This window comes from Crocodylus siamensis, chromosome 3 (assembly GCF_052110815.1).
Source record: "Crocodylus siamensis isolate JL-2025a chromosome 3, ASM5211081v1, whole genome shotgun sequence".
In the NCBI taxonomy this organism is placed as follows: domain Eukaryota; kingdom Metazoa; phylum Chordata; order Crocodylia; family Crocodylidae; genus Crocodylus; species Crocodylus siamensis.
Window position 1 is genome coordinate 90,161,359 of NC_143397.1, and position 25,515 is coordinate 90,186,873.

General features: G+C 43.9%; 1 protein-coding gene across 3 annotated transcripts in view; it reads left to right on the plus strand.

Moving 5' to 3' along the window:
• Positions 1–25,515, plus strand: part of DENND4C (DENN domain containing 4C) — a 170,285-nt gene that overhangs the window by 24,117 nt on the left and 120,653 nt on the right. Inside the window, exon 2 of one of the 3 annotated variants that reach the window (XM_090038784.1) lies at positions 21,815–21,973. The exons of the other annotated variants lie outside the window; for them this stretch is intronic. The gene's annotated coding sequence lies outside the window, so the exon portion shown is untranslated. The remainder of the gene's footprint in view (positions 1–21,814; positions 21,974–25,515) is intronic. 3 annotated transcript variants of the gene reach the window in all.

Genomic DNA, 25,515 nt, shown 5'->3' on the forward strand with positions numbered 1-25,515 from the left:
ACGTCGGCCTGAGAAAAATATGGCTGTCGTTGCAGTACTAACTCCCACTTTCGGTATGTTCTTATTTTCCTACCTTTTTATGAATAAGCAAAGATGAGGGAAGCAAGAATATTTGTATTAAAATTTCAACTCCAAAATAAAGGAACACTGGCTCTCACTTCTGAAAGAGAATTCTCTCAATCACACAGGACATGAATCTACAGGAGTTATTTGTGTTGGTTACAATTATGCCTCTCAAGGTGATGCTGGCAAATTTGGAAGACAAGATGTTATTTGCCAAAACAAAAGAGTGGTCTAATGGTTTTTGTATTACTTTATCAGTGCACAAAGCAAACTGCTGAAAACTGTATTGTAATGCTGGGCTTCCTCTGACAACCTTGTTTATAAGTTCGGATATACAGATGTGAAGGTGAGTCGTGGTAAGCACCTGTTACTTCTCAACAGAGCTTTGATAATATTCAGAGTATTTTTTATGGGACTGAGCAACAATAGAACCATAAAAAGCTGTTCCCCTTAAGTATCAGCAGAAACTAGAGCACTTTTTGCCTGAGGTCTTACAAGTACCTCATCTTTACTGTGTCTCTCTCTTCTCCAAAAAGAGCTTTTGAAAATGCTCTTGCCAGAGCATGAATGTCCTCAGAGGGCTTGTGAAAATTTCTCCCACCAGATTGTCATGTGATGTATGGGCTGTCCAGAAACAGGTTGCATAACAGCAGTGGTTCTCCACCTCCATAACTTGGCTGAATTTAGCAGAATTTCAAAAGTGAATCTATTACTGTACGTAAACATTTCTGGACTCATTTTAAAACCACTACTTGAACTTCTGCTTGTTTCAGGTTCATCTGTTTCTCAACACAAAGATTTGCTCTTCGTTACTATATGTAAAGCAAATTTATTGTCATCTGTGTTACAGTAATTAATTAATATTAACCCTTGTGAATTGCAACAGACAACTTGTATAAGTGGGTGCTTGGTACTGATTAATGTAAAATAAGTGTTGTGATGTCACACTGGACAAGGAAAGCTGAATTTAATTAGCTAGTTTCAGACAGGTTGTCTGAACATGTATAAGCATAGGCCTGTGTGAAGCATAAAGTATTCACTTGAGATTCAGTGATTTGGAGGGACGGTGATTTGATTCAGTGATTTGAATCGCTGTCCTGATTTTGATTTGGCTAAATCCGAAGATATTTGGTGCCGAATCTTACTGGCCCATAGACTATACAGGCAAGTCAGTGCTGGCAGGAGCAGCCGAGGGAGCAGCCAGATGAGCCCCAGCTTGAGCTGGCAGCCCAGGAAGAAGCTGCGGCTCGTCCAGCTGCTTCCCCGGCTGCCCCCCGCTGGCACTGCCTGCTTGTATAATCTATGGCGAAATAAGATTCAGCATTAAATATCCTTTGGATTCAGATTTGGCCGAATTGAATCGGGACAGTGATTCGAATCACCGAAACTAATCACTGTCCCTCCAAATCACTGAATCCAAATCTGAACCCACCCCCAGTTCAATCCCCCAGCTTCCCATCATTCCCCCCCCCAGACCTCGTGACTTCTTTCAGGGCTGATGGCTCAACCTATGGCTCATCCGGCTCCTCCCTCAGCTGCCCAGGCACCAGGGTGAGGCAGGCAGTTTTGGCTGCCTTGGGAGAGGCCGTGGGGGCTGGGGAATGATGGAGAGCTGAGGGATCAAACTGGGAACTGGTGGGGGGGAAGCCCCTGTTCATTCCTTCAGCCTCCTGATTATTCTCCCCAGTTCCTGGTTTGACCCTCTGGCTCCCCGATCATTTCCTCACCCTGTGCCAGTCCTGCTCCTGGGAGACGGTGGCACTCTGCCCCGCCTGTCCACACATACCCCCTAAGACTGGTCCAAGTACCCCCAGGGGTACATGTACCCCTGGTTGACAACCCCTGTTCTTGTTTATTAAATAAAATGTTGGTACTCCTACCCAACTCTGTGCTTCTACGGTTATAAAACTTGTGAAGTAATGTAAAATCAAATCACTTACACTATTGCTATCATGCTTGCATTATTTGAAAGTACTATAAATAGTATGAATACAGAATTGAGTTTAACATTTTAACTATGTGCATCTGAAATGTTCAATTATAAAACAATTGCCTGTTTTGGAATTGATTTTCTTTTTCCTCCTGTTAACTCACTGGAACACTGAATTTCAGGGTAGCTTTGGATACTTGGAATGTTTTGACTTGGTTTAGTCTTTTTTATGCCCATAGAGGGTGTTGTGTCCCATTCCAATCTCAACTGAGAGTGTGAATTTCTTTTTAGGGAGGAGAGACGTTTTCAAAAGATCTTAGTTTTTGCAGTCTGAGGGTACAGGGGTATACCGTAACCTTTTAATAATATTTCTACCATACACAGGAATGAACCATTTGTTCTAAGATGCCTTAGGATAAAATTCTCAAGTCTCTTTGAACTTCTTTTTCCCATTTTCAGTCATAAAGGGTAGCTGATACCAATCTCTCAGGGAATTCTCTGACTTGCTGATGTGCATCTCAACTGAAATATGTATGTTAAAGAAATGCTTCCAACATGAATTGGGACAATTTTTTAAGTGACTCACTGACTGAATCTCTGCTTTGGTTGCTTCTGAACAGCTAAGATTTTTAACATTGTATAAACTGAGTCTGTGTATTTTTAAACAGAAGCAAATATATATATTCTACCCTCCCTCTTTTTTCCCCCTGTCTTTCTGGAGTCCTCCCCCCTTTCCCCCTGTCTTCTGGAGTTTCAGCACCAAGATACAGAAATACAGCCATGCCTGAGTAAAGAACAAGCTGAATTTTCCCCTCTTCGTTGTATCAAGATAAATGTTTCTCCCTGAACCTGCAGGAAGGTAAATGTGTGTGTATCTCTTTCTGGTGAGTGCCATGCAAATATTTCCAAGCATACAGCACCTCAAAGTTGGTTCAGTTAGGTAAATACATCTGTGGCAAAGAATGCAAATTGATTTTTTCTTTCTCTTTTTGGAAGGCTCACCCCTTCAATATTTGGGTTTTATTTTTCTTCTCAAGACCATATTTGCATCTGTTAGCATACTCTGGTAGAATGGCCTTTTCATAGAAAACTAGTTTACAATACAAGTGGAAATGTGAATGGATATGTTTAGGAACATGACTAAGCATAGGTTTGGGTATGTTTAGAACAGGGGGTAGCAGCATTTGGGCATCTGTTCCTTGTATCCCATGTTTCTGGAAGTCTGTCCCATCTTTAGATGTGTATATCAGATTCTTTTCTCCTTGAGGCAGGAGCCACACTGTTTTTTTCTGTGGTAACTACTAACATAGGTGAGGGCTACTTCAAATGGAGGGAGAGAAAAAAGTAAGCTTGAAGTAGGTACCAATTGCCCAGCTAATTTTCTTATAGGGTTTAAGTGTCCTAACCCTTAGCTTTCGAATGGGGACTAGGTTGCTCCTCCAAAGAGCTTTTTAAATTATTCATGTGTGATTTGACAGCAGCGATACCATCCTAATTGTGTTTCTTCAAATGGGTGATTTACATGTTTGTCTTTCTCTAACCTGGATGTTTTAAAAAGCCCTCATTTGATTACTCAAGGCCTGACTAAAGAAGTGAGGGGTTGTACCTAGAAAACCAATATAATTGTAAGACATGTAATTTTGATTTTAAGAAAGGAGAGGGTGAATGACTTTGTCTGAGAAACATTGAAGAAGCTCTTACAAATGTGCAGAAAGAACACTGCAATACTGTTCTTTCTTTAGGCTAAGCTGTTGCTTACCTGGATGGGGTTTTTTCCTGCTAAAAACTTAGAGCAGGTTTACACTAATTGAGTGAGGTTTATTATGCAAATTCAACTCACAGTTCTGTTACTATTCATACTCTTTACAGGAAACATGTCTAGAGGAAATTTTAAAGTCCACCCCCCCCCCCATTTAGTTTTTGAATGGCAAGGTGCCCTGTTCTCCTCTATATAGTTTCTTCTTATGGGAAGATGGAGGGCTTTCAATGAGTAAGTGGGATTTTTAAAGGCCTGATAGGAAAACTAAGTTGTTTATTTAGAGGCACAATGAAGGTCTTTCCCTGGTAGGGACTGGGCTCCCCTGAGACGGAAGTAATGTTCAAGTCTCCCTTCGCAAGAGTGCTGTCTAGTTGAGTCCAGCATTAATTCTCTACTTGCATAAGTATCAGATTAGATCCTACTTCAGAGTTGAACATTTAAATACAAACAGAAAGGGTCCTTTGGAATGTAATATAGGCTGTTTTCCCCCTATTCCCTAGTTCATCAGAAGTTTTCAAGGAAAAGAATGCTAGTGTTAGTGATGTTGTAGCCATTGTGGTCCAAGGATTATGCAAGCAGCAAGAATTTTGTAGGGTGACATCTTTTATTAGCCAACTATGTAGTCAGCCTATCTTACGTTGGATGGCTGTTTTTCACATCGGATGAAGAATGTCTTGCATTAGAAAGCTTGTCTACATCTATCCCAACTATGCAATTGGTCCAATAAAGATATCGCCCCAAGAAGTCCTTCCTTTTGCAAGAAAAGTAAAGAATGAAGTATTGCCTGACTTCTGATAATGAGCAGCCTGGAGCTTGACATTATCTGAATAGTTGCATTTATTTATTGGTCTATTATTCTAGCCTTTTCAGTTCGAGTAATCTGTTCCATTTTTGCCTTCTGAGGTAGAAGTCTGTGCCAGTTAGAGACGGCAATCTTTACTTCTGTTGTTAGCATTTAGCTTGAATCTATTCCAAAGCAAAAGCTTCACTAGTGTTAGCCTTTGTGTGGTGGCTTAAATGACAAATTACTGTCACCTTGGTAAAATGTTATGGTACTGGGCTTAGTTATGATGATTATTGCATGGACCTGGTAAGAAAAATACAAAGTTATGGCAGAATTTTCTAAGGCTCTTAAATAACATTTTGAACATTGATTCAGATTAATACAGTCAAAGCAATGTAATTTTCATAAGGCTTATGAGTGAACCTGACAGAGCTAATGACCCTGTTTCTCTGTTTTCCTCTACACTAGAAACCCCACTTACTGTAGGTTATCACAGATTATATAGAAGAAACATACTTTTTTCCAGTAGAACTTATGTCAGGTTGAGAAATTTTACCAAAAGGAAATCTTTTACAGAACTGCATCTACGTTGGAGCTTTTTGTGTGGCAGGGATCTCAAAAAATCACCCTGTACTCAGCTACTGTTTTAGCAAAGATTCTAGTGTAGATTAGGTCTTCATGGACAAACGCTGAGCAAAATCTGAAGATTGGGCTTGTGAGAGAGAGAAGGGGAATGAGGGGAGAGATTTATTTCTGACTAGAAAATAATCTTCATGGACTGAGGAGGCTGAATTTCTAATTAAACTGTTAAGAAAATATTCTCCTTTGTCTGATTACATTGTTTAACCTGTTAGCTTCTCTGCTGCACTATTCCTAAATTCTTGTTTTGCAGTCATTTTTGTGGTATGTCTGACCTCTACAACGTAAGATTGTGATACAGCAGCAGTTTTAAATAATATATTAATTTTTGAGTTGAGTGAAACCTCATTGACACTGGTAGTTACGACAGCTACCCTTTGTTTAGATTAAAATATGAGACATCAATCAAGCTTTTATTTTACAGAATATATGGCTAATGCATCAAAAGCCACCATCTAAACTGTAACATAAATGGAAGGCTGGGAAGGAATCTGGGCTATTAAGGAGGGGGTTTGAGTGGGAACAGAAAGCAAACAAGGGAGAACAAATTTGTATTTGTGGGAATGAGTAGCAACAGAAATGCTATGGAAGTAGACCAAAGACGCATAAAATAAGTAACAGAAATGAAGGAACACTCGTAGCATGATGTTAAGAGCAAACTTTTGGAGAGATGGATTGAAAAAAGGGTGAGGACTGTGAAACGAGACTGTGAACATGTCTCCCTGCTGCTTGATTACTACTGGGTAGTGAGACTCTCTGTACATTGTGTGCATTTCCCTCCCCTTCCGCTAGAGTACCTGACTCCATCATCAGAAGCAGACTATCAGACTGAGCAGGGCAAAAGGGATAGTAATACCATAACTGCTTGTTTGAGTAGTACTGTGCAGCCTGGACAGTTTGCAGATATTGTGAGCTGAACAGATGCACAAAATTACATTTTACAGATATGACTATTGACAGTAATCATAGTAGCTCTCTGATTTGGTAGTCCCCTAGATTTGAAAGGCTTTCCAAATGCTTGAATAATAGTTCGTGTCCTGAAATGTGTGCTGTTTAATGTTGGCATAAAGCAAAAATCTAATAGGTTTCTGTAACGGCTCTTAAGACTTTTCATTTTAATTTTGCTTCCTCTTGCCTATCTTGTAATGACTTAATTTTTGCAATGTTGTCATCATAAGGCAGTGTTTTCAAAGATGGGATCAGTTACAAAACTGACCAACGTAAAAGATCCAGGGCATCACTTGTGCCTAGAAGTACCCCCTCTGTGCAACACTGGTCAGGCCTCAGTTGGAGTACTGTGTCCAGTTCTGGGTGCCCCACTTCAGGAGGAATGTGGACAACATGGAGAAGGTCCAGAGGAGGGCCACCCGCGTGATCAGGGGTCAGCACTGCAGGCCCTACAAGGAGAGGCTAAGGGACCTGAACCTGTTCAGCCTCCACAAGAGAAGGCTGAGGGGGGTTCTAGTGGCCATTCACAAACTAGTCGGGGGGGACCGGCAGACACTGGGGGAGTCCCTGTTCCCCCGAGCACTACCAGCAGTGACTAGAAATAACAGTCACAAGCTGGCAGAGGGTAAATTCAGACTAGACATCAGGAGGCACTACTTCACTGGCAGTGCATCCTTCACTAGGATCTGGAACCAACTTCCAAGAGAAGTGGTGCTGGCTCCTACCCTGGGGGTCTTTAAGAGGAGGCTAGATGAACACCTTGCTGGGGTCATTTGACCCCAGTACTCTTTCCTGCCATGGCAGGGGGTCGGACTTGATGATCTGCTCAGGTCCCTTCCGACCCTACCAACTATGAAACTATGGAAGAGGTTGTGTAAAAGCAGAAAGGCATTATTTGCTGCCATAATGTCAGTACTTATTAAGGAATCAGAACTCATGGTAGAAGTGATATCTTTTATTAAACCAACTAGATTTTTGCAAAAAAAAATTCTTTAATTGCAAGCTTTTGGGCACAGTCACCTTCAGAAGGGTGCAAAAATCTAGTTGTTCTAATAAAAGTTATCACCTCTACCACAAGTCCGTGTTCCTCTTTTCCTCTAGACCAGTATGGCTACAAGCTGCATACCAGTTCCTGTGATCTTATTTGTCTAGATACATAAAATGATTACAGAGAAATTTTTTTATAAGGTGGGGAGAGAAGTGGAAGAAAGAAATACACTTCGTGGGGAGAATTCCTATAGTTTTTGTTTGATTGTCCATACAACTCATTTCTAATGTCTGGGATTCAAATTCAAAAGCACATAGCAGGTTCCACCCCTTGGGAGCTGTGTCATTTATCACTAGGCACAGATGGTTGAGTAAAATAAGTAATTTGAACTTTGGCAGGGTTGCTGATCTCTGGCAGACTTAAAAACAGTCCTTATTGTGTATCGGGTACTGTTCTCTATAATTAATAGACCAAGATCAACTAAATGCATTATGGTACTAGCACAATGCAGTAAGAAAGCTGTAAAGAGACTTATGATTTACCTAATTTTAATAGGGAAGCTTCTAATAATAGTAAAACAACTTGTATAGCTACAATACAACATAAGGTGCACTGGGGAGACGAGGGGGGAAGAGATCTTAAGGAACTGTTTTGGAAGAAAGATTTTTGTTCCAAACATGGAACCTGTGATCTGAAACTCTGGTACTCCACATAGCTTTCATTGCACTATATATATTATTCAGGAAGAATTTAAACCACGCTTGCAGTTCCCAAAAGCAGATGGGACTGCCTGATCAATATGTTGAAGACTGTTGGCAAAACTGACCTTTACTGGTTTGGGGAATGTCTCAGCTGCCTGCGGAGGGCTCAGGATTGAGAGTATGGTCGGGGGTAGAAAGGTAAGAAAGGTTTATTGTCTTAAAAACACAACAACGCGTAGTAACAAGACAAAAAATGACAGATGAGAATAATTTGTGTTGGCAACTTTATCAGCAGTCCCCTCTGCCTGATGTACAACGAGTTTCTTTCCACAAAGCTGAGCGAAGTCAGGTGTCCCTGATCAGCGCTGTCCGAGAGGTACTGGGAAGGACCCAGGTAATTGGTCCTTGGGCTCCTTGAGATCCATGGGCCCTAATCCTTTTCACAGAGCTGTATCTTCCTTTGGAATGATTTTCCAGATATTTTGGCCCATTTATAATTTCTGAGCTGTGCTGATAAGTTACAGCCGTTCATATTCTTTTTACTTCAACTGCCTTTAGACTGACGAATAGCAGTACAAGCCTTGGCTTCTTTTTGATAAGGTAAATTTTAACTATGCCACAGGGCCTTACTAGTTCAAGGCTTTGCTAAATTTACTAGGCCTTACTTTATACAAGGTGTTATATTGCATCTTAAACTTTTAATTAGGCTCTTAGCAACAACATATAGCTTAATATCTAAACAAATGACAGAAAGACATTTGGCCTAATCTTCATAGAGCCTTCAGCAAGCACTTTTATCATGCAGGCATAATTTTCAGCTGTCACAGGGGAAGAATGTATACTAATACTACAGGCTAACTTCAGTTACTGTCCTTGATGTTCTGGAGGGCTGTCAGCTGTCATTTCCCACCTCCCACTCTTTTTTTTTCCCCCCCCCTTCTGTTTTTATGGAGCATTTAAAAAATTGATTCCATCACCCTTTCTCTCTTTTCCCAAAAACTTAACGTAACACATGCTGTAATCCCTGGGTGAGCCCAAGCTCTTCAACCTTTATTCACATAGAAGGCATTACATCACGTGCTAGCTCAGAAAATAACATATATCCTGGAAAATGTTATGATTATTATAACAGATCAACTATAGGCAGCATGTAGTCTTTCCCCTATTTGGCATGGATAGACACTGAGCATTTTAAAATAAACTTTTTTCAACTGGATAGATATTTCAGAGTGTTTTTTTTTTTTTGTTTTTTTTTGTTTTCAAAGTGTGTTGAACCTGTTGCATAACTGGGGAAAAGCCATACATACCCCTTCTGTATTGTGAAGGGGAAGCATGAGCAAACAGTGTTCTTTGTGCAGTATGTTGATCACTGTTTCACTTGGAATGATTCTTCCTTTCATTCATATCAAATTTACTCGGTCTTCTACTTCCATTGCCAATGTTAGTAATTTATTACTGTAGTTAAGTCTTAGTGGTAAATATATTTTATTTGCAAAAAAATTACTAAAAATTCTCTAATGTAATTGTTGATTTTTAGTAAGTTTTGTGGGTAAAGTGACCATTTGTGCATTTTTGGTATTCTGCTGATAATTTACATTTCATGCAGTTGCCTTACAAAATTCTGTCAAATGTGTCTTAAAATCATGGCAGTTCAATTATGTTGCTAATTTTTGCATAATGCGTCATATCACATGAACCATCAGTTCATAGTGGTAGTATCAAGGTGAAAGAATCTCTTATGGCATGGGAGGATGAGACAATAGCAAGCGCGTATTGTAGGACCTGGCATACCTGGTATTTATTGAGTGCCTAAGGCTGCTGGCAGGCATTTTCATTTATCACACCATTAACATGTATGGTGCTATACGGTTAAGCAAATTATTTATTTAGAAAACCTGATGAGTAGAATTGACAGACTGTCATAAAAATGAGCTGGCCTCAATGTGAAGTAGTCCTACAGGCCTTTTTTTTTTTTCCCCCTTGATCTTTGTTTTGGTAATGTGGTTTGTACTAGAGAACAGTTATTTAGTAGAATTTATTATTTTAAACAAATAACTAATCCCTTTACAGTAATAGTAGCAGCTAACACTTTTCCTTTATAACACAGGTTGGATAAATGCATATATATTTTAGCTCACGTTCAGTAAAGGGAGCTGAAAAACTGAGTTGTGATGAAACCCCCTTTTTTTCTTCCCATTATGAATAGTGCTCCCTATGGGATCCTTCTTTTGGTTTTACACTCTTTCTTGAAGTATCTTTCTTGGAGACAGAAATTTGTCTAGGTGGATTATTGCTTTGGTAGTGTATAATATTTTCTGATTTTCTTTTTTCCCCTGGACATAAACTTGAAACACTTCTAAACCATTTTGTACCTGCTTGGCTTTGAACGTCCGGTCACGCACCACGCGTCCCCAGATGCTTGGAGTTGTCTGCCTGTCCATCCCTGTGGTCCCGCCGAGTCTTTGAGCTGGATAGTCTCTCCCCAATCTCGCCTGCCACAACTTTGATCTTATCCCAGTTGTGGGGTTAAACTATTGGCATCTCTTGTGCATAGGACCGCTGGATGATGAACTTCTGAGAGTCTCCACCTACCCTCTACCTCGCCCTTACAACCCACCTTGTTGAATCCTGATGATCTTCAGCCAAGTCCCTCGGACAGTTTAGGCTGCACACCCTTTATCTAGCCGGCTGTATAGTAGTCAGGCCAAAGGCCCACTTCGCCTCCTTACACCTCACAGCTGACTAACCCTGTCCGTAGCTGTAAACTCACCCAGCAACCCCTCCAAAAGTGGGCAATGAAAAAAAACACAAAAATTGCCGATGAAGCAATATGAGATACTAAGGGATGGTCTTTGCCCCCTTTTATTGCCTGCTCCCACCAACTGCCCTACTCTAACCGGCTCCAGCCCCTAAGACCCTTAACAAGCCTAGACTGGGTCTGGGTCAGCCTGTTGGCTTCCATGTCCTCCCCTCAGCTCTTTAACGAGCCTGAGGATTCACTGTACCCCTGGTGATCCCTCTCGGAGCGTCTTCTCCATGTCTCCTGTGGTGGGGCGGCTCTATACGGCTAGCCCGTCTTCTGTTGCCCTTCCCACTGGCTGTACCCTTCATCCCCTGTCTGGGATACCTCCTCTACGGTCCCCCCTGGTCTGGCGTTCTGGCTTCTGCCAACTCTTCTGGCTCTCTGAGGGTAACTGCGGGCCTCAAGCCCCTCCTGCTGTCTTCTGTCTCCAGGTCTCAGCTCCTGTTCTGAGCAAGGCGCCTCAGCCCTCTCACCCCTTGTGTTGCTGCCGGTGGCGTTTTCCTTGCGAAGGGCTTCGCTCTGTCCTCCTGTGCTGCAGGATGCAAATCCCCATGCTCCTACCCTTCGTGGGGACTCCGGGAGAGACTTCCCTTCTGGTGCTTCTGCTGGTCTCCTCCCCTCTTCCTTGCCAGTGGATCCTTTTATCTCCTCTGGCCAGCTCCTGCAGCTGATGTTATCAGCTGGCCGCAGCTGTATAAAGACGTGGCTAATGAGCCACTTGGGTCCCACCGCCATTTCCGGCTTTGCCGTGGCTCTGGCTATAGGTAAAAGTTTTTCTGTTTTCTTCTTTTTTCCTTTTCTTCCCCAGCCAGCTCCTGCTCCCAGGGTTCCCCCCGGCTCCTCAGGGTCTTCCCCTTTGTTTCTCTCCCCGTGACACGTTTGAACTAGGAGGAGGTTACTTCAGTATTGGATAAAATCCAGTTTAAAAAAAAAAGGACTAAATCCTCATGGCTTATTCCCTGTGCCTGAATAAATAGCTTTTTGGATAACATTAGGAGATTTAAGTGTTTATGTAAATTGGGGGATTTGCTGCTAAAACTTTGTGTTTATAATACAATGTCTTCACTAATTGGATTGTCTTTTCTCTCTAATTGTATGCAGATATTTGGAAAACCTGAGACTACCAAACATGAGAATAAAACTGTCATGGTGGTTTTGTGGAGGTTTTGGTTTTGTTGATGATGATAATCCTATTAAAATTATTTTAGAAAGCTGAAATGTATTATTCACGTAATTTTATTTGGTTGTTGCAAATGAGAATCTCATTGACTTGGGGAAGTTCAGGATCAGAATCTTAATCAAGAATGAATTAAATAAAACTGTTCTTGATGTACATGACATATCATGTGATATTTCTTGTTTTTCTGCATGGATATAACAAAGCAATATTTGTTCACCTGTTGCCAAGAATTTAATCGATCAACTCGTACACTAAAAGTTGGGATACGCACTGAGTTAAGATGCAACTTACTTCTGAATTGCTCCGTAGACAGAATATGCCAGAACAAGTATCCACCTATGAAGTTTTCAGGAATAGCTCTTGCTTAATGACTCCTCCATGTTCTGATAATCCTTTTTTATACACAGGTTATCATTGTATTGCTTAAACAATAACAAAAAATACTATTTGTTGCCTGGATAATGCTGTTTTACATGACCGGTGCTTCCTTTTATTCCTCCTTGTAAGGTTTTAGTCCATTTGTTTCTGGATGTATCCTGGTCTCTCAGTGATGCACAATAAAGCAGGGCTGCTCAATCCCCAGCCTGCAAGCTGTACCTGACCTGTGAAACTGTCACGTGGTCCATAAGGCTCCCCACAGTTCCTGAAATTTTGGCAGCAGGGGAGTAGTGGCAGCATTAATTACTGCTTTCCTGCTGCCAAATTTTTGGACCTATAGGGAACCTTCTAGGCAAATAACATGGTGCTGCGTGGCAGGATTTGAGTGGTATGGGGCAGGATATGGTGTGTGGACTGGCCCCACGCTGCTTATCTAGACTATAGGGCCAAAAGATCATTGCAGTAAAGGATTTTGGTATAGTAGGGCAGACCTATAATTAGGGTAATTGGTCTTTCCTTTGTTACCAGCACAGTGAGAGATATCTGTGAAGCACCTCAGTATATGGTATTCCACTTAGTTTCCCTACTACTGTTCTACTTTTTCTGAGCAAGAGGCCATTGTACTATCCTTATGTACTCTGCTTACTCAAATCTTAGATGAGGTACTTTCTCTCCCGTTCAATATGGTGTGGGGCAGGGGGGGAGCCTCTCTTCTTGGATTCAGGTGTAAGGTAGGGGGACAGCTGGCTGCTGCAGCCCTAGCTCCAACCTGGCCTCCCCCTCCCCTACCTGCTACCTCTGGTACCCTTTCTCCCTGTCCTGCTATCACTCTACCCTCCCTTGTAGCTGCAGTCTGGGGCACAGAGTAAGTACATTGTGGCTCTAGCCCCTGCTTGGCCCAGCCTGGACCCTAAGCTTCAGCTCGAAACTGGGGCTAGGACCAGGGCCTCTGCAACTGCTACTGTGTGGTCAGGTGGGGGACCGAGCCAGCATGTGCGCTGTGCCCGGGGCCAGAGCATGGCTGAAGCCAAAAGCATGATGATGGTGGCAGGCAGAGGGGCCAATTCGGAGGGAGTGTTGGAGGTCACAGGCATGGCAGAGGTGGGGGGCATGTGCCAGGAAGCATAGGTGCTGTGGGGGGCCAGGCAGCAGGGTGGCAATGAGCAGGGGTCAGGCTGCTTTCCCCTACCACTGCCTGTCCCCTTGCCACAGCAGTGAATGGAGACAAATTTAAGATGACCTCCAAAAGTTAAGTTCTCTGCATAGGAAATTATAACAAACTAGCCAATTGCCCATCAGGTATGACCGGGGACGGAGAGGGGCTGGGATGATGTGCTGCGACCTAATGGCCCATCGCTGTTCTGCCTCTTCCAGGGAGCGGGGTTGGGGAGCCGAGGCCAGCACCGCTGGCTCCAGCTCTCCCACCCTCTGTCTGGTCCTCGGTGTGGCTTTGGAATCATGGCTTGGAGGACTTGGAGCACAGACACTTGGAACACTGTAATTGTCTGTTTCCATCACCCAATCAGTGTGAATAAAGCATTACGGATGGACAGACAGACAGACTTAGGCTTTTATAATATTAGAATTGATAAATTTTTCATGTGTGGAATCTGATTACTGGGGGCCTCTTAAATTCAACATCTTGGATTCGGGTAAATACAATATGTGTATATATATGTGTGTGTGTTTATGTATTTTGAAGATGTGTGTAGTATGCTTCTCAGCCTCTTGAAGGCTCGGATCGAAAACATTTACATGTTTTCTGGCCAGGATTTTGAGGGACAAATTTATTTTGAGAGAAATTTATTCAATGTCAGTTGTTTGGAACATCAGAGCAACAGATCTTGCATTAATAGACAGACATTGGTTAAAGTTAGGCAAGATTATCAAAAACTTAACCTAGATTTAGACTCTGTGCTCTGTTTACAGCATTTGGTATTGGTTTTTCCTTTTCAGCCAATTGATGCAATAGCAAGAAAAGTAATTTTTAACATGTATAAAGAATGTAATGCCTACAGAGGCTTGCTAAATGGAAGTACATGAGGAAAGGCTGAACAAACTAAGGTTATTTAGTCTGGAGAGGAGTATCCTGAGGGAGGATTGGTTAAGTTTTCAAATACTTGAAAGGTGATTTACTCAGGATGAGAAGAGCTTGCCTCTTTGGATTTAGAGGGGACAGGACTAGGAGCAATGGCCTCAAGGTACAGCAGAGGAAATTTTAGGTTGGAGTCCAGAAGCAGCTTTCTAACTATCAGAGTGGTCAAACATTTAAACAGGCTACCTAGAAAAATTGTGAAATCTCCATCTTTGGAAATTTTCAAGAGCAGGTTAGATAGACACTTGGCTGAGATGGTGCAACTGGGGATGAGCCTGCTGTAAGCAGAGAGCTGGACTATATTGTTGCCCTGTGCAGTCAGGCCAACTCTCAGGATCTCAATATTGCACTGTTAGACAGGAAGGTGTGACACAATTGCACACATGCAAACACGCAAATCAGTAAGGTGTGCGCGCACACACTCAGGCACATACACATCCAAACCAGCCTAGGCACATGCATACTTATCACCAATTCAAGCACATACACTATATACCCCAAAAGTTGAACAAAAATCAATTGTCCATACCCGCACACTTGGTACACATCACTAATTTGTATATCATGAGCACAATCTCTCTCTCTCTCTCTCACACACACACACACACACACAAGTTCCTAATTTGGATGGTTATGGTATGTATGTGTGTGCTTGGGGTATCTGGGATACTTGGGGGAAGGTTAAGGTGAGAGAGAGAGTTAAAGCGTAGGGAGTGAAAGTTGCCAGAACCAGGATTAGAACCGATGGACTAGAGAGAGAGCTGGCTGAAGAACTGAAGCTTGGGTTTACTTAAGATCAAGTGGCCCCAGGGTTACTCGAGGTCACTGGTGCAAAGTGGAAGGGAAGCCTGATAGTAAGGAGGAGACAGCCAGGAAAGAGAGAGAGACAGAAACCTGGGAGCTCAGGGGAAAAGGCAGTGGGGATAAGACAGTGGCAAATAAACAGGGGGTTTGCAGGCAGAGAGGAGCTCAGGACAGGTGTTGGAGGTGGCACTGAGCCAGAATCAGGAGAGGGAGAAATGAGACGTAAGTTAGAGGGGCAAGGAGCAGAGATTGGAGCAGGGCTGCTGGACTGTAGTAAAGCAAACCCAACTCAGGGATCCAAATAACAGTTTTATTGAACAGGCAACACACTACACAGCCCCATGAAGTTACTGGTTCACATGCACAAGCACTCCCAATGGCAGCAGGAGAAAGAGACTCAGTGGAAGGGCTGGAGTCCAGGTAGGGAAGAGAAGCAGAGTCCAAGTCCTTGGTTAAGGAGGGGGTGGGGGTTGATGGCTACCTATCTAGATTGGAAAGGGGTCGTTGTCCAGAGGGGGGGTCGCCAGCAGGGCCTCTGGCTGGATAGGTCATGAGGCATGGTGCTGGTCCAGATGGAGAGAGCATCCAAAAGAGTCAGTCTTCACTACTCCTTTTTATGGGGCAGACTACTTCTGATCTCCTATGGAGAGGGACTGTTCTGGCAATGTCGGTCCTGTTCCGGAGGGCTCCAGGTTTTCTTACTGAGCATGTGCAGCCTTGGCACAATGGTGGGTGGCCTCATCTTTTGTTTCTTGAATGCTGAGGGTGGTTCCAAGGACTGGGTCCTTGGTCCAGGTATTGGTGTTGATAGTTTAGTTATTCAGAGGGAGCTATTTTTAGACCTACTGCCATTGTCTCTCAAGTACCCGCATTCATTCCCATTCATTCAGGAACCAAGTTACATAGGAGGGGTACTATGAGTCATAGGTTACACAATCGGGCATGGGGATAACATGGAGGCTTGACATTACAAGATGGAAACTCCAGAGGGCGCAGGGGAAGGCAGCAGGGCCAGGAGCACAGTGTGTGTGACCCAGAGCAGTGGTGCACAATGGGCTTTCACAGGGAAGCTGCCTGCTGCTGCTGCTGCAACAGCAAGCTCTGTGCTGCCGAGTTACACTTCCCCTGTGCACATGGGAGCGGCGTGGGCAGAATGCAGGGTTGTGCCCCTCGCTGCTGCCCCTGCCTGCAGGGGAAGTGTGGCCAAAGCAATGGGGAGCTCGGAGTGGCCTCCCTGGCTCTGGCCCGAGGAAAATGGCTGACCTCTGCTCTATAGTATCTTGATGAAGCTTGTGGAGTAGAAATAGCACTTCATTATATATAGGAATTCGAGTGCAGAGCTGTTTACTAGAGGTGCACCAATGCATCGGTCCGATATTGGATTGGTATTGATATTAAGAAAATTGGCTGTAGTGGAAATGGGTCCAATGCAGCTGATAAATGCCCCTGCCTCTGTGCAGCCACAGCACAGTACTTAGGCAGCAAGGAGCACAGCCGGCAGGGTGGAGAGCTGCATGGAGCTGGTAAGTCAGTTGTGGTGGAAGGGGAGGGGAGAGGGAAGGGATGTAGAAGGGGCAGATCAGTGACCCCTGCAGTAAGGGAGGGAGGGGGCAGAGGCAGGTGCTGCTCAGCCAGGGCGGGGTGGGGCGCAGGATGGCATAGTGGCTTGGTGGAAGGGGGCGGCTCCCACCACTGTGTGCACTCTGGAAGGCACAAGGAGGGGTGTATGCCCCCCCCAGATCTGCATGGGGCAGGTGGGCTGCAACTGGCCTGGAGCCAGTGCTGCGCTGGGCTCTTAGCAGAGGTTATGGAGGGGGTTGCACCACCCCAGATTTCTCTGTAACCACTCCTCCATGGCCTTGCTTCCAGTGCCACCACTGCATGGGTAGAGGCAGGATGCCGAGCCGGGGCAGTGGTAGTGCTGGGAACTGGGTTACAGCAAAATTTGGGGTGGCTGCAACCCCCTCCATAGTCCTCACCTCTAGCCCAGCCCCCACTGAGAAAAGCGTGGTGGAGCCCCAGCTGCAACCTGCCTGCCCCACCCTGCGCATATCTGGGGGGGGCACATGCCCCCCTCTGGTGCCCTCCCAAGGTGCGCAGAGCAGTGGAAGCCGCTCTTCCCCCTACATGCGATGAGTTCCATCCTGCACTGCACCCCACCTGTTTGGTGTTTGTGTGCTCTCCTAGGTAGAATTGACGCAAAAATGTCTAATGCAGATCTATGAAAATGCAAATGCATGGCATTAAGGATCAGTTGCAATGGGAGACAATAAGTATGAGACAAGCTGCTGGGGAAGGAGGAATGTAGAACTCGTGATTAGAATGTAGGTGGTAAAATACACATAGGTTATTTGGGGTTATCAGATGGCAGGCCTCTTATAATGTACCGTAAATTCAATGTCTATATTAAATCCATGAATTTTTGTTTCTGGTAGATTTATGAAGTAAAATTCATAGGCTCATCTACAAAAGGTGTTTTGTAAATTCCCTTTGAGGATTAGAATTGAGACATTAGAGAGAGAGAGTGGTTATCTTGTGAGAAGTGTGCACGTACAGGTAATTGGGTATTTTTGTCTTTGATGGATTTTTCGTGTACATTCATTCTGATACATGGTGGTTCTTTGGTTTCTCTTGCATATTTTCCATCAGGGCATTTAGTGCACTGAATGAGATGTATTACATTTCTGGAGGTGCAGGTGTAAGATCCAGGAACAGTGACTTTTCTGTTGCATGATGTAGTTATTATGGGAGTGGTGGAGATAGCAGGTTTTTACTTTTTTTGTACTGGCATGGTCTGGATCCATTTGGTGTGCTTTAAGTCATAGGAAGTTTACTTCTGGAGATGAGGTTGGTGCAGCTCAATGCTTGTTTAAAGGCTAGGATGACTGATTGGAAAGATCTCTTTGAAACGTGGGTCGTCTTCTAGTATGGGTTGCAATTGTTTGAGGATTTTCCATATAGGTTCCAGCAAAGGATGGTATGTCATAAGGAATGGTTTGCGATTCATGGGGATTTTCTTTTTGTACTGGAACAATTTGTTGTGTAGTGTCCATGTGTCTCTTTTAAAAGTACATTCGCTCTCTGCGCTCTTTCGCTCGCGCTCTCGCTCAGCACCCTTATTGTGGGTGAAAAGGGTGAAAGCCCTTTTGAGATTTGTGAGGTGATGGTCACAGGTAGTCTCAGTGCAAATTTGGTGGTATTAGAGGGCTTGGCTGCATATTACACTTTTCTTGGTGTGTGGTGGAGCACCTTTGCAGGTGCTTGCCACTTGAGGGTTTTCACAGGCTCTGAGGGGAGCCTACTTTGGAGGAGAAGCAAGGGAAACCTCCCCCTGGAACTATTTTAAGGGTGAAGGTGTGTGGCAGGGCACTGTTGGTGCCTGCCACTTTAACAGTAGAGCCAAGCAGCCAGCAGGTGCTTGACTGTTGCGGCCATTGTAGACCTCTGGCTGCCTATATAAAGAGAGCAGTTTGCTGATGGCAGGCAGGCAGGCAGGCAGTAGCATTGTCTGGATGCAAGACTGCATCGAACATCCTGGGGGTAAGGGCAGGAGCTGTAGTTGTGGTTTGGAGGCTCCTGGTCCTGGGCATAATCTAAAACTGCACCCTGCTGGGAGTGGGTGGCCTAATGGAGCTCCCAGTGATGTGGGAGCTTCCAGGAAATACCAGGCCACTTACCCCGGTGAAATGCGGGTAGGGTTACCTTAACCCCAGCCCTTGCCTTCGGGTGGGTCATTTATCATTGGACGTAGTTGGGGGCCAGGCACGGCTGCGGCCACCTGAGCCCTATGGGGTACAAGACCCCAAGGAGAGGTAGTTGGGGCTAGGCACGGCTACAGCCACCTGAGCCCATTGGGGAGGGAAGCCCCGTGGCCCCAGTGAGGGGGGGGGGTGTGAGACAAGGAGCCCCAGTGAGGGGAAAACCAGAGGGCTGGGAACCCAGTATGTATGAGTGTATAGAGTTACCCCGGAAGGGGCCAGGGCAAGCTTAGACCCAGTCAGGTAATTGGCTGGCCACTACTCCAGTGAGGGTCACGGAAGAGGCCCATAAGGCAGTACATCTGCCACCCGAGGTATGAGCTAGCTAAAACCTATGGCCTAAGGGGCCTGCTCCAAGAGTTAGGGAGGCAGTATAAGTTGTCGATGCATGAAAGAGACCTTGTAAGAGGGGGTGGAGTATGTGAGGCCCTAGTGAGAGGAGAGCGGTATGAATGTGCTTGTGTCTGTGGCCTGACAATGAGGGCTAAGCTTGGTCTGCTGTAGGCTGGGAGCATTGTCGCCTGGATGCCATCTGCAAGGTTTGAGCTGTGGTGTAGGGGAGGAACAGAGCCACAGAGAGCGCCCCCTCGCATCGGGGCAAGAATGAGCTGCCTTAATCCTGCAGCAATGTTGATGTCTGTGTGGGTTTGTGGTGCTTTAGTAGGGGCATCGGTGCAGTGTATCGCCCCAGAGGGCCCTAGCTCATCCAGGTGTGGTGTGTGTGGCATGCAACCCGTGGGGCATGCAACCTCTCACTGCTTGAAAGTTAGCCAGCCTTGATTTTAAAATAAAAAAGACGCAAGTTTCCAATATAGATGTATTGGCTAACCCTTCTCTCTACCCCCCCCCCATCAAATTTACTGTAAACTTAGGCAAAACTATTTTTCCAATGACTTGCAAATGCAGTATAACCTATGCCAGCATAGGCTTGTCAGCTCTAATCCAGGTTTTCAAAATTGCTGCAGTCTTAATGATTTCAGATGTTTCTAGTCTTTTTGTCTGGATCACTTTATATTAAAGATTTGTTTCTGTGAAGCAATGTAGGATCTAGGCTTTTAGGGTAAGATTTTAAGGTTTTCTTTGTTAAACAGCTGCTATAGCATTGTGAATCCTAAATGTTAAGAGAGGGTAAAATATATGGGATTTATACTTGCTTTCTGTTTTTCTAGCCCTTAGGTTTAGGGTTCATGATTTTGCATTTCCTGTGTAACCAAAAAGACTACAAACCTCATGTGAAAGTTGAGTTTCAGATGGGATGACATATTTCCAGGAACAATAGCTTTAAGAATTCCAAATAGTGTGAGACTTGTCTCAAATTATTGTTATGGGTCAATAGTGTTGCTAATTCCATGGATCTGCCCTGTAAAAATGTACTTGGAATGTGGATTTAAAAAATATTGTTTGCATTGAGAAGACAACATTTGATTATCTGAACACATAGTGAAAAGGCTGGTTAAAAAAACAAAACAAAAAACACCCCTTTGGTTTTAAAACAAAACAAAAAACCTTCCAAGGATGCATGACAAAGTTTTTGTTATTTGTTGCATGCTTGGGCAGTTAAATTTCACATTCTCCTGATGCAAATTTCATTTCTTAGCTAAGGGATATTCTGGTTGAAGGTGAAGATCTGGATGTGAGACGCTGGACATTTTAGTGAACTGTTAGGAGTGAGAAAATAGTACTCCTTTATTCCAACTACTTGTACTTAGGATGGAGCATGATGAGTGGCAACAAATGTTAGCCATACTGTTACCTAAGTGTTTTATTGTCTTTGTTTTGATCTACTCACTCACCTGTAGAGGACCTTTTTGCATGCTCCTGAATATTAAAGAGAAACTTGCACAACAACTACAGAGTCTTTTTGTAAGCATTTGTATTGATTGTGTATGTTTTAAATGAAAATAATGTTTCCATGTATATGTGAAGTTTGGCTTAATACTTAATTTACTCTGACCTTGGAATATTTTTCTATATAAAATAACTAACATAAAGGCCGACATTTTTATGGTAACTAACTTGACAAACGAAGGATTATGTGGTGGTTGTTGTAGCAAAAACACTCGTTTTCTTTGCTCTCTGCTGTATTCTCTCCAACTTGTCCACATCCTTTCTATAGTGGGGGTCCCAAAACAGAGCACAGTTCTCCAGATGTGGCCCTCACCAGTGCAGAATAACCCACAATAATTACTTACCTTGATTTTTCTCAAATACAAGATGAGTTTTTTGGGTCCCCCCCCCCAATGGCATGTGGGGGAAGTCCAAAATACATTTATATAAAGGAAACTTCATGGAAGACACTATAATTTAAACAGCTGCTAAAAAGCAGCATGTGTTCAGCAATGGAAGCAAACTATAAAGTTGGTTAAATGCAGCCAACACTAAACATAACTGTAAAACACATGGTTCATATTGGGTAAACATACCAATGGAAACCTACCACAAAAATAGATTAGTGCAGCCTATTCAAGGAAGATATTGGTAGTACCCATTGAGCAAGTTATGGTGAGCTACTATGTTGAATATATTTCAACTTTCTCTTCAGCTGAGCTGTACCTTTCTTTCCCATTTCCAATGATTCTTGTTTCTTCACCAGCCTCAAATTCCTGGCAACATCACCAAACGGGGCCCCAAACAATTCACCCAGAAGCCCTCTGTCATCCCCTGTCTGGGTCTGTTGCATGTGATTAGTGTGGCCCCACCCTCCATGAGTTATAACTCATCTGTGTATACCTTTTTTAAGGATTCCAGGACTCATGACAAGAACACTTGATTCTAGTCATGAGTGGGGAGCTAATTAGGACCTGGATCCTTTTCAAGGCGTACCTGGAGTACACATACATACAAAGCACTGCTGAGCTGTAGGGTCACCGAGTCTTGAAATGCTGTTGACTCTGCTGGAGCCCAATCTAGCGAACTGTATGGTAAATCATCGACAGTCAAGGTTCTTTGAGTAAATCTGATGTCTTTTTTTTTTTTTTTTTTAGACCAACTAAAATACTTGGAAAAAAATTTCTTTGCAAGCCATTGAGTACAAACACCCTTCTTCCAAGGAATAAGGAAGAACATAAACCAGGAAGAAGGGTGTAGATAGAACCTTGTCTACCTTAGACCAACATGGTTACAATCAACACCCTGAAAACATGGTAAATCAGTAACATTTTGGTTTTGGATTAATATCATGCATAGTGCGTACTAGATATAAGGAGGTACAAAAGTGCTACTTAGTGTGTTTATGGTGTACCTGTGCTAAAACGTTCAACAGTTTCAAAAAGGTAAAATGCATCAATTCTGTATGAACTAAGTGTATGGCTACTTTATACAAATTACTACTGGTATATTTATTTCAAGGTCAGTGTTTGGAAATTTGCCCCTCACTTCCATGTGCTTAAGGGTCTAAGAGAGAATGGCATTTAACAATGAGGAGGAGGGGGATGGGGCTGCAGAGGAAAGAAGCTGAGGGGGCAGAGGGTAAGGGGGCTAGCTGACCCCCTAGATCTATTTTTTCCTGCTGTAGCAGTGGGAAGGGGACACATTTCAAGGCAAACCTACAATAATTGGATTATATTTCTGAAAAATGCATTTAAAAACTATACATTTTCCATAAATATAATCTAATTATTGGGGGGGTGTCTTATTTTTGAGTAACTATGGTATTACACTTTTCCTGGGAGTTGCAACCATAGTCTTTCAGACAAATATGACTTGAATTTATTTTTTTTTTAAGCCAGAAGACACAAGCAGGGAAGATTATTGTAATATGGCATTTGCATTATTGCAAATACTTTCTGATATTCTACACTGAGAGCTTCACAGCTGACAGTATGAAGTCACTGTCTCTGAAACATCTTTGACCACAAGTTCTGACCGTACATTGTGTAGGGAGGTTTAGAAACGCTTCATTGTTACCTTTTATAATTTTGAGGCAGACCTTATAGGTGAAAATCTCACAGGCTGTGGCTTCTGAAAGATGGAAGCTCTTTCATTCCAGCTATATAAAAGGTGTCAGTAAGTTAGATGTTATTACCCAAAGACTTCCAACAATGCACAACAATTCAAAAAAATGCAGAATTTGGCCATTCAAAGCACTGGAGTGCTGTAGCGTTACAGATGCATTAATATTTTGCTTTTTTCACAGTTGTAGTTCCCTGTTCTCCTGTTGTGGGTATCTGACTTGCATACAGATTTCTCAGCAATAAGCATATTTCTCAATACCAAGCATACAGGATATGAATCCTTGTATTCCAGTGAATGACTAGAGTATAGACACTTTCTTAAGCTGTACATTTCTCTACTTTGGTTAGCTACTCTGCAGTTCTGGAACTGGTTACTATCAGCCATCTCAGCACCTTCCTGCTATTAAGGGAAGAAAGGAAGCTCTGAAATGTATTGCTTTCTTCTTGTTTAATTAAGTACATTCAGAAAGTAGTGAAATTAGTAGGGGTGCACCAATACAGATTTTTTTGGGCCAGTGCCAATGGCTGATTTAATAATGAGCCATATCAGCTGATAGCAATCCGATTGCTGGTATGCAGCCTGGCAGCTTAGAGAGCCACATGCAGTTGGTAAGTCTGTTGGGGGGAAGGGGTGGGGGGGCAGATCGAGCCCCCTGCGGTGAGAGAGGAAGGAAGTGGGGCTGGGGCAGGGGCAGGCAATGCCCAGCTGGGGTAGGGTGGGGTGAAGGACGGAGCTGTGAGTGGTTCATCTGGGGCCGGGAAGGGGGCATTTCCTGCTGCTATACACCTCCTTGGGGGAGGCATGTGGGGCATGTGCCTCCCTGGACCTGTACCTGGGGCAAGGGTGGGTTGCTGCTGCAGGCTGGGACCAGTGGTGACACCAGACTCTTCTCATTGGGGGGGTTGGGTCGGGGCTGCACTCAGGACAGTGGTGGCACTAGGATGGGGCTTATGGGGGGGTACAGCCACTGCAAAATTATCTGTAGGCCCCCAAGCTCATTCCCTTCTCCCCCTCCCCCAACACATTTACCAGCCAGATGCTGCTAAAATGCCAGGCTGGCCATGTGCATGGTGTGGCTGCATGCATGCACGTGCCATTTATCAGCAACATTATCAGCCACTTCAACCAAAGAAATCCAATTGCTGATCATGTCAGTTTTGCTTTAATTGGTGTTGATACACTGGTCCATATCATATCGGTGTACCTCTAGAAACTAGCCTGAGAAACTGCAAAAATGAAAAATTCCTTTCAAACTTTGACTATAGTAAGAAGAGGAGGATTGGATCTGGACAATAATAATAATCATTACTTGGTAACAATAGTAATGATATAGCAACAATCAATTTACTTTATAGTAATAATCATTATCTTAAAATATAATGTTTGATCATCTTGGGCTGTGAAACAATAGCTTTTTCCAGGTGTGGAATGTGCAGTTGTAGTGACATACTGGCTGATCAGCTGCTGAAGTACATTGAATTTGTAGTTGTGTGAAATTAATTTTCAGATGTTGTAACTCTCAGACAGAGATCTAAAGCAGCGTTCCCAACCTGCGGGTTGCTACCCAAAAATGGGTCACAAGAATATATGAAAGGGTTACAACCAAACTTTAAAAATGGATCGAGGAAGTTTTAAAATGGATATTCCTTTAAAGGAGAAAAATGTGGCAAACCATAGCTTTTCCCTTGCAGGCTGGCAGAGTTCCAGCCTGAAAGTGGCTGCTTGGGGTCTCCATAACCTCCCCCCCAACCCTGCCTTGCACACTAGGAGGAATAAAAAGGTGCACTGATGCATCATTCCATATCGTATCAACACCAATTAAAAGGAAAATTGACATTATCGGCAATTGCCTTTTTTTGGCTGATGTGGCTGATAATGTCATCGATAAATGCCCGCATGCATGTGCTCAGCCACAGCATCACAGAGCCAGCCTGGCAGCTTGGAGAGCAGCATCCAGCTGCTAAGTCTGGGGGGGAATGGGTGGGGGTAGGGAAAGGGTGTGGGAAGGGGAAGATTGAAGCCCCCACAGTGAGGGAGGGAGTGGGGCTGGGGCTGGGGCAGGGACAGGTGCTGCCTAGCCAGGGGGTACAGGACAGAGCTGCAAGCAGCTCATCCAAGGGGCATGCAGGGGGCGCCCCATGGGGCACATGTTCTCTGGATCTGTGCACTGGGTGAGGGTGGGCTGCTGCTGCATGGCTGGGGGTGGCTCTGTCCCTTGCCCTGGCTGAGGAGAGCATGCCCCGTGCCCCAGTCCCACTCCTTCCTTACACTGGGGGTCCTTGATCTGTCTGCCCGGCCTTCTCCCCCCTCCCCCCCCCCCCCCCCCCCAACAGAGTTAGCAGCCAGACACTGGTCTGCAGGCTGCATATTGGTAATTGGATTGGTATTGGTCCCAAAAATCATTATCAGTGCACCCCTAGGGCTGGGAACTAGGGGCAGGGGGCAGCAGGTCAGGAGTGGCCATCAGTGTTTACAACTGTATCCTGGTACGAAAGATTGAGAACCACTGATCTAGAAGATTCAGTGTTGGAGCTTTTAACTCTGTGGAATAGAACAGGTGAAGTGTGTGGAAGGAAAGTTGTGCTCATGTGTTTTCTGTTATGCATTCCATAGTGTACTATAACAATGTTTAAAAAGGAATAATTCAGTTTCCTTGGTGTGTTGTGTTACCATGGGCTAGTTTCGAGGACATTAACATATAAACTTAAATTTAAGGGTACCTGGATGAATT